Below are 15,655 nucleotides of genomic sequence, written 5' to 3' on the forward strand. Positions count from 1 at the left end.
AACCACAAGTGATACTTTAAAGATGGAATTTGCATTAGGGGAAACAGCACCACTGTTCACCCCCAGTCCCTTTGTTTTTGTGCAGCATGGTAAAAGCTCTGATCCTGAGTGGGCGAACACTTCTTTTCATTTCAGTGTTACTCTTTATCACCTGCCCCTCAGCAACTGTCGGGTGTGCGACAGATTCTCTCAAGAGTAACGTCGCTAAAAAAAGTTGCTGTTCTATCGTGCGTATAATGATGTCTGCATTCACCTGAAGATAAGACTTTCTGTATAAGACATGCTAACATATGATGTGGGTACCTGGGTTGTCGGTTTGCCTGGGAGCGGGTCCCTGGGCAAGAAAAAGTTGAAGAGTCCTCTGTGCTAAAGTACTGTACAGTGCCTTGCGAAAGTATTCGGCCCCCTTGAACTTTGCGACCTTTTGCCACATTTCAGGCTTCAAACATAAAGATATAAAACTGTATTTTTTTGTGAAGAATCAACAACAAGTGGGACACAATCATGAAGTGGAACGACATTTATTGGATATTTCAAACTTTTTTAACAAATCAAAAACTGAAAAATTGGGGGTGCAAAATTATTCAGCCCCCTTAAGTTAATAATTTGTAGCGCCACCTTTTGCTGCGATTACAGCTGTAATCTGTACAGCTGTAAAGTCGCTTGGGTTATGTCTCTATCAGTTTTGCACATCGAGAGACTGACATTTTTTCCCATTCCTCCTTGCAAAACAGCTCGAGCTCAGTGAGGTCGGATGGAGAGCATTTGTGAACAGCAGTTTTCAGTTCTTTCCACAGATTCTCGATTGGATTCAGGTCTGGACATTGACTTGGCCATTCTAACACCTGGATATGTTTATTTTTGAACCATTCCATTGTAGATTTTGCTTTATGTTTTGGATCATTGTCTTGTTGGAAGACAAATCTCCATCCCAGTCTCAGGTCTTTTGCAGACTCCATCAGGTTTTCTTCCAGAATGGTCCTGTATTTGGCTCCATCCATCTTCCCATCAATTTTAACCATCTTCCCTGTCCCTGCTGAAGAAAAGCAGGTCCAAACCATGATGCTGCCACCACCATGTTTGACAGTGGGTATGGTGTGTTCAGGGTGATGAGCTGTGTTGCTTTTACGCCAAACATAACGTTTTGCATTGTTGCCAAAAAGTTCAATTTTGGTTTCATCTGACCAGAGCACCTTCTTCCACATGTTTGGTGTGTCTCCCAGGTGGCTTGTGGCAAACTTTAAACGACACTTTTTATGGATATCTTTAAGAAATGGCTTTCTTCTTGCCACTCTTCCATAAAGGCCAGATTTGTGCAATATACGACTGATTGTTGTCCTATGGACAGAGTCTCCCACCTCAGCTGTAGATCTCTGCAGTTCATCCAGAGTGATCATGGGCATCTTGGCTGCATCTCTGATCAGTCTTCTCCTTGTATGAGCTGAAGGTTTAGAGAGACGACCAGGTCTTGGTAGATTTTCAGTGGTCTGATACTCCTTCCATTTCAATATTATCGCTTGCACAGTGCTCCTTTGGGATGTTTAAAGCTTGGGAAATCTTTTTGTATCCAAATCCGGCTTTAAACTTCTTCACAACAGTATCTCGGACCTGCCTGGTGTGTTCCTTGTTCTTCATGATGCTCTCTGCGCTTTTAACGGACCTCTGAGATTATCACAGTGCAGGTGCATTTATACAGAGACTTGATTACACACAGGTGGATTGTACTTATCATCATTAGTCATTTAGGTCAACATTGGATCATTCAGAGATCCTCACTGAACTTCTGGAGAGAGTTTGCTGCACTGAAAGTAAAGGGGCTGAATAATTTTGCACCCCCAATTTTTCAGTTTTTGATTTGTTAAAAAAGTTTGAAATATCCAATAAATGTTGTTCCACTTCATGATTGTGTCCCACTTGTTGTTGATTCTTCACAAAGAAATACAGTTTTATATCTTTATGTTTGAAGCCTGAAATGTGGCAAAAGGTCGCAAAGTTCAAGGGGGCCGAATACTTTCGCAAGGCACTGTATTTTCAGTGATCATTGACTGAACACAGATCACTCCTTCATAGTATCATGCAGAGGTGTGGACTCGAGTCAGACTCGAGTCACAAATATGATGACTTGCAACTCGACTTTAACTTTAACACCAATGACTCGTGACTTTACTTGGACTTGAGCCTTATGACTGACTTGATACCCTCCCCAAGCCCAAATATTAAAAATGGTGCTATTTAAAAAAGTCTGCAGCGCATCAACTCTTCATTTAACGGATTATGAGTTTGAATCGGACAGCAGTCAATCAAATTGTGTCATATGAGAAAAAGTTGTGCGTGGCAGTGCAGAGGAACGTCGGTGGGTGAATTCAGATGGAGCCCTTGGAAAGATGATACCCAAAATTATTATTTTCGGATATAAAGACGATGCTGTATCAACAAAAAACGGATTGTAACTTGCAAAACATGCGGGAAGAAAATTATAGACGGAGGTGCAACAATTTTCAACTTTGTTCGACATTTGAAGCTGCACAAAGAACGGTAAGTCGTGGCTAATATAGCCGACAGCTATATATTTTATTACTTTACTGGTGTAGGCTAACTATATGTAGGCTAACGTAAAGTTAAATAAATGAGCCTCCACACAGTCAGTCAGTGCGGGAATGTGATCATTGCACCCAAGATTGAGCTACAACTGGCTAGGCAGTTAGTAGCCTAAATCCTGCCTGATGTTACTGCTCTTCCTAAAACCATTGACATACGTTAGCCTACTGTAACCACACAGAGAGAGACAGAGAGAGAGAGAGAGAGAGAGAGAGAGAGAGAGAGAGAGTGTGTGTGTGTGTAAGTGTGTAAGGTTGGGCAATTGTGTATATGCCTACATCGCCCGATTGCGCCCCTTAGCATTCCTCGAATGTCAATCACTATTGGGGGGGTGTCTTTCTTATGGCCTCCCATGTATTTCCATGGAAATATAACGTTTATTTGGAAAGTAATAAATATATAGATCTTTTTAAAAGCATTCATGATTTGTGTAAATTATTACCCTTGTTAATGTAATATGCTAACTATTACTCTTGTTAAAAATATGAAATGGTATTACATTTGGTGAAGAGCACATTATGACTTGTTTAGGACTCGAAACTCAAAGTTTAGGACTTGAGACTTGACTCAGACTTGCCTGTCTTGACTTGGGACTTGAGTGCTAAGACTTGAGACTTACTTGTAAAACAATGACTTGGTCCCACCTCTGGTATCTTGGATGTACCAGGCATCATTGAACTGAATGTGATGAGTCATTGTCTTATGTACATTAGCTGATGATGTCAGCAGTGGAGTGTGAGAGGAGAGGAGATGGGCAGTTGTATTGCATCACGGCCTGTCTGACGTTACAGGATTTTGGTGCTATAGTACACTATAGAGAGAGGCCTGTCGTATTGGGTGTGTGGTGTGTTCGACTGGAGATCAATAACAGGCACCGGGCGTTGGGACAGGTAGACTCTGGTGTGCTGCAGTGCGCTTTGGGAGTTTCCTCTGGGGAGGAGTAGGTCAAAGGGGTGAGGAGCATGGCAGAGCACTGGGCTGCTTGTGTTGTTTAAGATGGGAGGACAGGCGAGGAGAGCGTGGTGTGTTTGTGTTGCAGCTGCTGATGCGTGAAATGGAACTCAGGTAGCCAAGCGGCCCTGAGGCCTTCCCTGTATCTTCCGCTCACTGATTACTTTACTCTATAGATTTTTTTCTCCACTCCTCCAGTGATCTGGGACGAGAGAGAGAGAGAGAGAACCATGCAGGTCAAATTGATTGACCTGCATGGTCCTGAGGTTCAGCGATTGACAGCAGAACCTTAACATACAATATGCTCCTCATAGTGTGATAGCTAGCCTTTATGACCATCATCGTGCTTCTACCAGTAGCTCTGTTTCACAAATCCCTTCAAATTATGTTTTCCTAGACAAACATACTGTGATGCACGTAAAATAGGAAATTACCCATAGGTACAATTTTGAATAGCAGATTAAGAATAATTTAAGCACATCTAATATGTTCAATTCGTACTAATATCTTCTTCTCATTTCGCGTAATGGTTGTATGCATGGTGTGTGCTTAGTATTATTTCCCATGCTCTTATCAAGGTCTAGTGACCTGACTTAGCTAGACAAACACCACTGGTCAAAAGTTTTAGAACACCTACTCATTCCAGGGTCTTTCTTTATTTGTGCTATTTTCTACATTGTAGAATAATAGGGAAGACATCAAAACTATGAATAACACATATGGAATCATGTAGTAACCAAAAAAGTGTTAAACAAATCAAAATATATTTTAGATTTCAGATTCTTCAAATAGCCACCCTTTGCCTTGATGACAGCTTTCATACTCTTGGCAATCTCTCAACCAGCTTCATGAGGTAGTAACCTGGAATGCATTTCAATTAACAGGTGTGCCTTCGTAAAAGTTCATTTGTGGAATTTCTATCCTTCTTAATGTGTTTGAGCCAATCAGTTGTGTTGTGACAAGGTAGGGGGGCATACAGAAGATATTACCCTATTTATTAAAAGACCAAGTCCACGTTTTGTCAAGAACAGCTCAAATAAGCAAAGAGAAATGACAGTCCATCATTACTTTAAAATACATGAATGTTCGTCAATATGAAACATTTCAAGAAGTTTATTCAAGTGCAGGCGCAAAAAAAACATCAAGCGCTATGATGAAACTGGCTCTCATGAGGACTGCCGCCACAGGAATGTAAGACCGAGTTACCTCTACTGCATAGGGATAAGTTCATGACAGTTACCAGCCTCAGAAATTGCAGCCCAAATAAATGCTTCACAGAGTTCAAGTAACGGACACATCTCAACATCAACTGTTCAGATGAGACTATGTGAATCAGGGCTTCATGGTAGAATTGCTGCAAAGAAACCACTACTAAAGGACACTAATACTAAAAAGAGACTTGCTTGGGTCAAGAAACATGAACAATGGACATTAGACCGGTGGAAATTTGTCCTTTGGTTTGGAGTCCAAATTGGAGATGTTTTGTTCCAACCACTGTGTATTTGTGAGACGCTGTATGGGTGAACGGATGATCTCTGCATGTGTATTTACCACAGTAAAGCATGGAGGAGGAGGTGTTATAGTGTGGGTTGCTTTGCTGGTGACATGGTCTGTGATTTATTTAGAATTCAAGGAACACTTAACCAGCATGGCTACAGCAACATTCTGCAGTGATACACCATCCCATCTGGTTTGGGCTTAGTGGGACTATCATTTGTTTTCAACCGGACAATGACCTGACACACCTCCAGGCTTTATAAGGAATATTGTACCAAGAACGAGAGTGATGGCGTGCTTCATCAGATGACCTGGCCTCCACAATTCCCCAACCTCAACCCAACTGAGATGGTTTGGGATGAGTCGGACCGAAAGAGTCAAGGGAAAGCAGCCAACAAGTGCCGAGCATATGTCGGAACTCTTTCAAGACTGTTGGAAAAGCATTCCAGGTGAAGCTGGTTGAGAGAATGCCAAGAGTGTGCAAAGCTGTCGTCAAGGCAAAAGGTGGCTATTTGAAGAATCTCAAATATAAAATATATTTTGATTTGTTTAACACTTTTTCGGTTACTACATGATTCCATATGTGTTTTTTCACAGTGTTGATGTCTTCACTATTATTCCGCAATGTAATAAATGTTAAAAATAAAGACAAATCCTTGAATGAGTTGGAGGCAAATAAAATGCATGCATTATACAGTATATACAGTACGCCTAAAATGCATGTCAGAACCTATAGTGGTTTGCGAATGTCAACACTCACCTAAGTGTCAGTGATATTGTAGTTATATTATAGAATAGAAAACCATGTCTTCACTTTTCCATAGAGCTTCCATAGTACGATATTGTTTCTGCATATGGTATGTGGACAACACACCAAGTGAACTTCTCACCATTGACCAATAGTACCCACAGCCTTACAATTAAATCCCATCATATGGACAGAGTAGGATAAATGGTAGATAAGTTGTTCAGCGTTAAAGAGAAACATCTCAGCTTAGGCAGGCAGGGTGAGAATAATCCGATCCCATGCGTTAGCCATGCAGGTGATAGATAAGGTCAAACACAATAGTATTATTGGGCCATCATTAGGGCAGGAACCCTGTGAAGGCCACTGTCGTAATTAAGACCTGGGACCTGCGCTTAACACCGGCACACTCTAGGTCTGGAGAGTGATAAGTGCTTGATCCTGATCAATAAGACGCACGTCACTGTTGCCATCCGCAAAATCAATATTGTTTTATTTGTTGTTACAATAGGCTTGTCTGGTTGCAAATCATGTTTGAGTCGCAGAGCTACTTTGGAAGTGGAACCCATACCATAGAGGTCTGCCCTAGTCCGCTTTAATGAAGAGGTCAGTGATTGTCTACATTAGTGTCCTTTCTCTAGCCCACTGCTGAGGTACAGGTGACCTGTCTCTAGTCACTCCAGCCTCACCAGCCCCACTATACTGCAGGGGTTACCCAGAAGAGAGAGGAGTGAGGGCATATGACTGGTCTACAGACTACAGACAAACATGCTCACCATCCTTCCTCTGTGTTGGCTTAACCAGACATGTAATTATTCATCTTCAAAATTATGCAATAGTAGGGCTATGCGTGCATACTCATAGTTATCATACTTGTTTTACATGTAGTACCAGACATCTTTGTTCTAATGTCAGCCAGGGTCAAGTGAAGTGTGACCACTATTTCTATAAGCATTTTTATAGCTATGAACAGTAGGCAACTTACTGTACTGTAGTACTTAACATCTACTGTAGCAGTGTTAATTCTCCCAGACACCAAGAAAGTCTTCAATATAATTGCCATTATTGTCTTCATTAATCATCTTCAAATGTTCTATGCAAGCGTTGGTGGCTTGAGTTCATCTGGATTTAGCAAACATGATGTCCAGTATTAAGAGCCTAATTGTAGTGCTAGAGACATGATTGCGGGAGGAACAATGACTTATAGATAGAAATCAACAGATTTGTGGATGGTGAGTAGTTGCGATAATAGACAGAAGGTCAAGAATAGAAGGTCGTTATAGACTCTCCAAACGTATTGGTTTAATGAGAATGTACTGTGTCTTTCTGCAGTGTGATCATACAGTTGATCATGCTAATGTTCCTCTTGCTAATGCAGATCTCACCTCGATTCTAGTCTTACCGTCTCCAAATTGTATTTTGGGGTGATATCGATACCATTCCCATGCTTTCACTGACGTACTGTAACATAGAACAGTATAGGTATTTTGCAGTGTCCATTTCTAATGCTATTTCATCTAATTATGTTTCATAGCACAATGCCTTTAATCTGATAAAAATGTGTCATGCAATTTTATGGAAATATTAGTCATGTTATTTATGTTTAACGATTAAACCATGCTTATGTATTTTGTCAAATATTGCAGAATGATTATGTTGAAGTTATCTCGTGTAGGTTTCTGTATCCCCCTGAACCCCCTTTCAGACATTGTGTTAACCATATATGGCTGTAAACATTACCTTTGTCTGACCTCGTCATGCAAATTAGTTCAGTCAGTCAGAGGACAAACAGGAGACACACAGCAGCACACAGCCTGCTACCCGCATCTGTCTGTCATCCCCTAGCCAAACACACACACACACACACACACACACACACACACACACACACACACACACACACACACACACACACACACACACACACACACACACACACACACACACACACACACACACACACAAACCCACCCTCCATTATCACTGGGCATTTCATGCAATCAAATCAATAATATAGCACATAAGACACAAACGCCTCAAAAGATTTAAAACCTCCATTACCGCCACCTCCATCCTCACAATCTGCACCAACTTAATTACGACACTGTGCCACAAAATATTTGCTACCCCAAACCATAAACCATTTCACCATTCCCCCATAATTCACCTGGGCTCGCTCCTGCGCTTCATCCTGGCCAAATGGCAGGGCTAATAAGGCTCGATAGCTCTCCTTGATTATTATCAGTGACTGCTCGGTCAGGAACCAGCACCCCTCTGCTGGCCCTGTGTGCGTGGGATGCTGAGCCCCCTTGGCCCTGTGGCAGAGCAGCCTCACCCCTCTGCTGGCCCTGTGTGCGTGGGATGCTGAGCCCCCTTGGCCCTGTGGCAGAGCAGCCTCACCCCTCTGACACACACACCACCACACAGGAGAAGAGAGCAGAGAGTTGAAGGGGCTGAGCTAGTGTGGGTATTTCCTCCCGCCCACAGCCGCACCCCAGCGCCATGGCTCAGCCGTACCTCCAAGGCCCCAAGGCTGTTCTGTCTGTTCAGCATCTCCCTTTAACCTTCATCTGGGAAACAATAAAACAAGAACAGGGAGGAGGGGAGGGAGGGAGGGGAGAGAGGTGTGTGTGTGTGTGTAGGTATCTGGTGTGTGTGAGATAGAGAGAGATGCTGGGGACATTTAACACATCTCCTTAAGCCAGTGTATCCTTTATTATCTTTGGCAGCCCTTATTGGTCCTGCTAATCAAGTGAAAGGGAGTAGCACTGTGTCAGGGGCTAACACACTCCGTGTGACAAATATATTATTAACTGGAGGGAGACGGGCGACCTTGCCAGTGTCACCTGAGGACCCCGTCGGCACTCGCTCTGCCATCAGGAAACGACCTTCATATTAAATCCCTGAAGAGGTCAATAAACTAAATAATTCACAAAGGTTATTCGCTTTGCGCTGAAATCTGCTTTACAAAAAAAAGAGCGAAGAGAGAGGGGGAAAATGAAGACAGCAAATCTTTTAACTCCTCAGTGGCCAAACGAGGGCTGGGTGTGTGTCCTTGTCAGAGTGCAGTCTCTTTATCATTGGGGGGTTTATATGAGCGTGTTAGAGGACGATGTAAATCCTGAATCTCTCTCTATTTCCTCACCGCTGTCACTCCGCAATCGATCCGTCATCCTGTGTCTGTTTCAGTGTCAGCATGTGTGTTTGTGTGTGTGTGTGCGTGAGAGTGGACCAGAGCCTTCACAATAGGACCAGAGCAGGCGTTGTGCTTTTGAAAACTGTTATGAATCTTTTTTTCCCCTTTCAATTAATGACAAGAGATACCGATCCGAGGCATTCTATGTACTTCTCAAAAGGCAGTTTCAAAATCATTATGGACATTTACAGTTTTCATTACACCAGACATAATGCTATCACTAAATTATCACATCTATTCAATCCTTAAGAGTCTATTGACACACCCATGCGTCAATCTAAGTAACATACTAAAATCATCCCCATCAATATCTGTCAGTTTAAGTTAGAGATATCAGTTTTGTATGAGCTGTGTCTCAATACACGGCATCCTCTGTCTTCCGCATCTGCAGTGGAAGGTGGCCGAGCTACAGAGGTGTTTGCCAGACCTTGAAACATCCCGCAAATTGGTCTTCTTACGAAAACATCTGTAGCGTCTGAACAGTGTGGACTACAAACTATTATGGAAAGGGGAGACTCTCAGAAACACAATGGTCTCCGTTTTGCTCTACGACTCCCACAAGTGTCACGGGACTCGTCTGAGGGAAACCCATACAAACTAATAGAAGTATGGAGGTAGTTTTGTGCTTTCTTATATCTCCTAGATAAAGGACAGACTCTTCTAAAAATTATTTCTTATGACTTATTTTTTACCATTCATGAATTTGTATTATTCAATGCATTTCTATGGGCTATAGTAAGTAGCAAAGGACAAATGCAATATTTTAACAAATAATTTTCAAATATATATTTTTTATATACCTAAAGAGGTCCTAAAATTCCAAATCAAATAACTCAATTATCCAGGGTATGACCATCTTAAAACAATTCCATATGCTTAGACTTTTAGAGGTTAATGAATTATGATGACTTCTCTCTCCATTACCATTTCAAAGTGGTGGTTGTATCCTGTTTGTGATCATCCACACAGGCTATTCCTGTGTGCAGGAGGTATAGTCATCACGGCTAAAGGTCAGGGTTAGAAAAAGAAAACTGGGAACCAAGCCAGTCATTTATTCTGAGATAAAGTCATTCACACTTTAGTTGTTTACCAGATGCTCTTATCCAGAGCGACTTACAGTAGCAAGTAGGGTTAAGTGCCTTGCTCAAGGGCATATCAACAGATTTTTCACCTAGTCGCTCAGGGATTCAAACCAGCAACCTTTCAGTTACTGGCACAACGTGTTTAAGTGCTATGCTAACTCCCACCCTTATTGATGTCAATCCCCAATTACTGGAAGTCTGTCTGGACATTTAACCGATCGCTGGGGCTGTGCATATACTCAGTATTTCAAAAGTGAAGGTTTTGGTCATCAACACAGCAAGGTCAGTAATAGATCTTTGTGCATTTCACTTTTATGATGTTCTGTCCTGCCCTGTAAAGTCCTCACACATGTTCTCTATGCATGGGCCATTTTAATTGATTTAAATGTCTCTTTACTATAGTTATGTATAATATTGTATTCATTATATATTTAGGGGATTTCATACTCTATCTATAGGTTGTTTATCTTCTGTATCATTGTGTTCTAATCCTCTCGCTCCAGTAGGTGTTAGTAATATTCTAGAGCTTACCCATGTGACTTGTTTACCCGGTTAACCCCTGACACTTGATCAAATCCTCTTATACTATATAGAAGATAGTATGTTTGTCAATCTTGTTGTTTTCCTCAGCTCTCATTTATTCACTGGTATTATTGATCAAGCAGTAGGAACTACAGCAGTACAGTAGGTTAGATTAGTAGGGGCTGACAATGCTGTCCAGATGGTAGTAGAGGTGAATCACAGGACACTGGTAGTTGCCTGGCTGGTGTTGGCCTACCCTTGAGCAAGGAGAACCTAGCAGTTGGTTAACAGTGCACAGGGTGTTTAGGACCAACACACAACACAACACACTGTCTTGAGAGATGACTTGCTGTATGTTAAAGCAAATAGTGCAATGTAAACCAATTTCCCAAACATCTCGTCGGTGGTGATTTAGCAGGACTTATTTTCCCATAAACAAAAAAATGTCAGTTTGAAATCCCATCTCCATGGAGTTGACAATGCATACTCAATCACACACAAACACACACACATACATACACACAGCGAGTTTTGGACTGTTAATGCACGTAATTAGACATTGCGTAACTGACATCTGGAACTTGCTGACACTCTTGTAATTTTCAGCAAATGCAGCAACTCTTGAGGCATCCTATACATCAAGGGGCTTGTGCTGCTCACCTGGCAAGGAAACGCTGTTTTAGCTGCTGCCTTCTTTAGCGTCAGATATTTCACAGCTCAAAGAGTCTGGGAAGTTTTTAATGTGACTGTAATGTCTGCTCCGTGTCTCTGGGCTTTGAACACACTGGGGTATCAGACACATCAGTGCCATCACGATGTTGTCATGAGGAACGCACACAGGCACACAGCTTTAAATAACACTAGCAGACTAACGGGTTCAAGGAGCCTGCCATGAAAGGATGACAGAGGTATCAAAGGTTGTTGAGTAAATGTTGCTCCCGCGTTCTTTTTTTTAGTGGCACATGTAGACATAGACTGTAATGCCTATTGAGGAAGAGGGGGGGAAGGCAGAAAAATAGAGCTAGTAGGCAGTAGAGAAATAGAGAGAAGAAAATTGAGAGATTGAGAGACACTAAGGGAGACAAATGCTGTAGATGAAGGATAGACAATTGAAAGGGGGACAGAGAAGGAGTGAGCTAGAGAGGAAGAGAGAGAAAGACTGGGATAATAAAGCAGTGAGAGACAGGCAGTGAGAGGGGGATGAGAAGGTGTGAGAGACGGGCAGGGAGAGGGGGATGAGAAGGGGTGAGAGACAGGCAGGGAGAGGGGGATGAGAAGGTGTGAGAGATAGGCAGGGAGAGGGGGATGAGAAGCAGTGAGAGATAGGCAGGGAGAGGGGGATGAGAAGCAGTGAGAGATAGGCAGGGAGAGGGGGATGAGAAGCAGTGAGAGATAGGCAGGGAGAGGGGGATGAGAAGCAGTGAGAGATAGACAGGGAGAGGGGGATGAGAAGCAGTGAGAGATAGGCAGGGAGAGGGGGATGAGAAGCAGTGAGAGATAGGCAGGGAGAGGGGGATGAGAAGCAGTGAGAGATAGGCAGGGAGAGGGGGATGAGAAGCAGTGAGAGATAGACAGGGAGAGGGGGATGAGAAGCAGTGAGAGATAGGCAGGGAGAGGGGGATGAGAAGCAGTGAGAGATAGGCTGGGAGAGGGGGATGAGAAGCAGTGAGAGATAGGCAGGGAGAGGGGATGAGAAGCAGTGAGAGATAGACAGGGAGAGGGGGATGAGAAGGAGTGAAAGACAGGCAGGGAGAGGGGGATGAGAAGCAGTGAGATATGCAGGGAGAGGGGGATGAGAAGCAGTGAGAGATAGACAGGGAGAGGGGGATGAGAAGCAGTGAGAGATAGGCAGGGAGAGGGGGATGAGAAGCAGTGAGAGATAGGCAGGGAGAGGGGGATGAGAAGCAGTGAGAGATTGGCTGGGAGAGGGGGATGAGAAGCAGTGAGAGATAGGCAGGGAGAGGGGGATGAGAAGCAGTGAGAGATAGGCAGGGAGAGGGGGATGAGAAGCAGTGAGAGATAGGCAGGGAGAGGGGGATGAGAAGCAGTGAGAGATAGGCAGGGAGAGGGGGATGAGAAGCAGTGAGAGATAGGCAGGGAGAGGGGGATGAGAAGCAGTGAGAGATTGGCTGGGAGAAGGGGATGAGAAGCAGTGAGAGATAGGCAGGGAGAGGGGGATGAGAAGCAGTGAGAGATAGGCAGGGAGAGGGGGATGAGAAGCAGTGAGAGATAGGCAGGGAGAGGGGGATGAGAAGCAGTGAGAGATTGGCTGGGAGAGGGGGATGAGAAGCAGTGAGAGATAGGCAGGGAGAGGGGGATGAGAAGCAGTGAGAGATAGGCAGGGAGAGGGGGATGAGAAGCAGTGAGAGATAGGCAGGGAGAGGGGGATGAGAAGCAGTGAGAGATAGGCAGGGAGAGGGGGATGAGAAGCAGTGAGAGATAGGCAGGGAGAGGGGGATGAGAAGCAGTGAGAGATAGGCAGGGAGAGGGGGATGAGAAGCAGTGAGAGATTGGCTGGGAGAAGGGGATGAGAAGCAGTGAGAGATTGGCTGGGAGAGGGGGATGAGAAGCAGTGAGAGATTGGCTGGGAGAAGGGGATGAGAAGGATAGACTTTAACTGTCTGAAGGACAAAGCTAGTGACCCGCGGATCATTTAGAGGATTGCCTTTCAGTTTCACAGCAAGGTCAGGCTGCTTATTTTACCTCAGTGTTTTCACTAATCTGCTTTTTGTCTGACGCACACAAACACACACGCAGCAGGCCATGCACACACTGTAGACACAATCACTGTATACGCTCACCCAAACTCACTGAAACTAAGCCTGTCTCCTACTGTTTTAAAACAATAAGAGCCTTGGTAATATGCATTGTATCTATAAACATTAGAATGAGGCTGTGCAACGACATGAGCATTATAGTGCAATACATGGCACTTCCCACACACCACTTTCTCAATTCTAATGGGTATAATAATATTTTCAGGGTTTCTTTTTTTAACATTATTACATTATTGTTACACATCTGACTTGAGGTGTTTGTATAATAATACAATGAGTTTAAAAAAATTTACCATCATGGCTAGCTAGCAGGAGATACTACATTTCTGTCAACACATTTAGTGATGATGATCAGGGAGGCTGCTGCTAAGCACTAGCATTCCCTCACGGCCTAACGATGGTGCTGCTGGAGGATTCGCTATTTGTACTACTGGGCTTTAGGCTCCCTCTCCCTCTCTCTCTCTGTCACTCTGTTTTCTGTTTCTCTGTCGCTCTCCCTGTCTCTGTTTTTCTCTTTTTCTCTCTCTAGGTTGCTGTTTCTCTCTCTCTGTGCTTTTTCTCTCAGCCCTGAATTAAAACCCTACAGAGAGAGATTAGCATGATATCCGTCCTACAGTCCGTACAGTCCTTACAGTATGGGCACGTATTATTATTTTACAGTAGGGCCAAATCTCTCCCGGAGCACAGTTAGTTATTTGAACCCAATATGTGTGTCCCATGCTGATCTTATAATGACTGAGCAGGGTCAATAGTAGTGATGGGGGGGAAGAACCGATACAGTGACATACCGCAATATTATTTTGGACTAGCTAGTGCTAGTCGGATGTACCTGCGCACAAACTCCGGTATTTTTAATCCAGTATCTTCTTTGTAAATATCCAATACATTAAAAACTTAAAAATTATATTTGGAGAATAGCAAAAACAAGCAAAAATTACCTCAGCCATTATTGGTTGATATAGCTTAATTTACCTCAGTCGATCTACATACTGTACACATAGCCAATAAGCTATACAATTAGCCGCTACACATTAACTCACATTAACTCAGCAGTAGGATATTTATCTTTTTTAACAATACAAAACATACACATACAAAACAACAACACACAGACACACACAAACCTCCACAACATCACCCCAGCCCAGACCCACCTCCTCACACACTCATCTCCAGTGCCCATAACACTCTCTGCCACATGGCTTCAAACTGCACCATTTTGTTACACTCTGTCACCCACGCACTTTCAACATTTAGATAATAAAGCATTTGACCTTTGCATTGTGTTAACGATGCAGGATTGATTTCCAGTTTTTAAGTATACGTTTCTTCAAGATGATTGACGAGTAAACGTACGAGAGCGTACAGGTCGCAGTGGTGGGTAGTATATGGGGCTTTGGTGACAAAACGAATGGCACTGTGATAGACTGCATCCAATTTGTTGAGTAGAGTGTTGTAGGCTATTTTATAGATGACGAAGTCGAAGATCGGTAGATGGTCAGTTTTATGAGGGTATGTTTGGCAGCATGAGTGAAGGATGCTTTGTTGCGGAATAGGAAGCCGGTTCTATATTTAATTTTGGATTGGAGATGCTTAATGTGAGTCTGGAGGGAGAGTTTACAGTCTAACCAAACACCTAGGTATTTGTAGTTGTCCGCGTATTCTAAGTCAGAGTCATCCAGAGTAGTGATGCTGGATGGGCGGGCAGGTGCGGGCAGTGATCAATTGAATAGCATGCATTTAGTTTTACTTGCATTTCAGAGCAGTTGGAGGCCACGGAAGGAGAGTTGTATGCCATTGAAGCTTGTATGGAGGTTAGTTAACACAGTGTCCAAAGACTGGCCAGAAGTATACAGAATGGTGTTGTCTGCGTAGAGGTGGATCTGAGAATCACCAGCAGCAAGCGCGACATCATTGATGTATACAGAGAAGAGAGTCAGCCGGAGAATTGAACCCTGTGGCACCCCCATAGAATAGTGGAGTCAGATCCTGTTTTCTTTGCGACTTGCAGTAGTAACACTCTGCGGTTCTAAATCAGTAGTTGTTTAGTAGTCTGAAAATGTCGGAAACATTGACTTTCTTGACCATGCTGTAGGTCATGTAAATGTTTGTTACATGCAATATGCTTTGTGGACTTCACCAGACAGAGGTTGGTTTTATGATGAAACAAAGGTGCGATTGAATTTATTCTGCCACTGTGTCTTCTTATTGTCTCGGCCTTAGACATATATCACGGTCACAAGGCATATGAACTAACAGGTTATAGGGCACACAATGCAATTATAAT

The sequence above is a fragment of the Oncorhynchus masou genome, chromosome 11, assembly GCF_036934945.1.
Source record: "Oncorhynchus masou masou isolate Uvic2021 chromosome 11, UVic_Omas_1.1, whole genome shotgun sequence".
Taxonomy (NCBI): domain Eukaryota; kingdom Metazoa; phylum Chordata; class Actinopteri; order Salmoniformes; family Salmonidae; genus Oncorhynchus; species Oncorhynchus masou.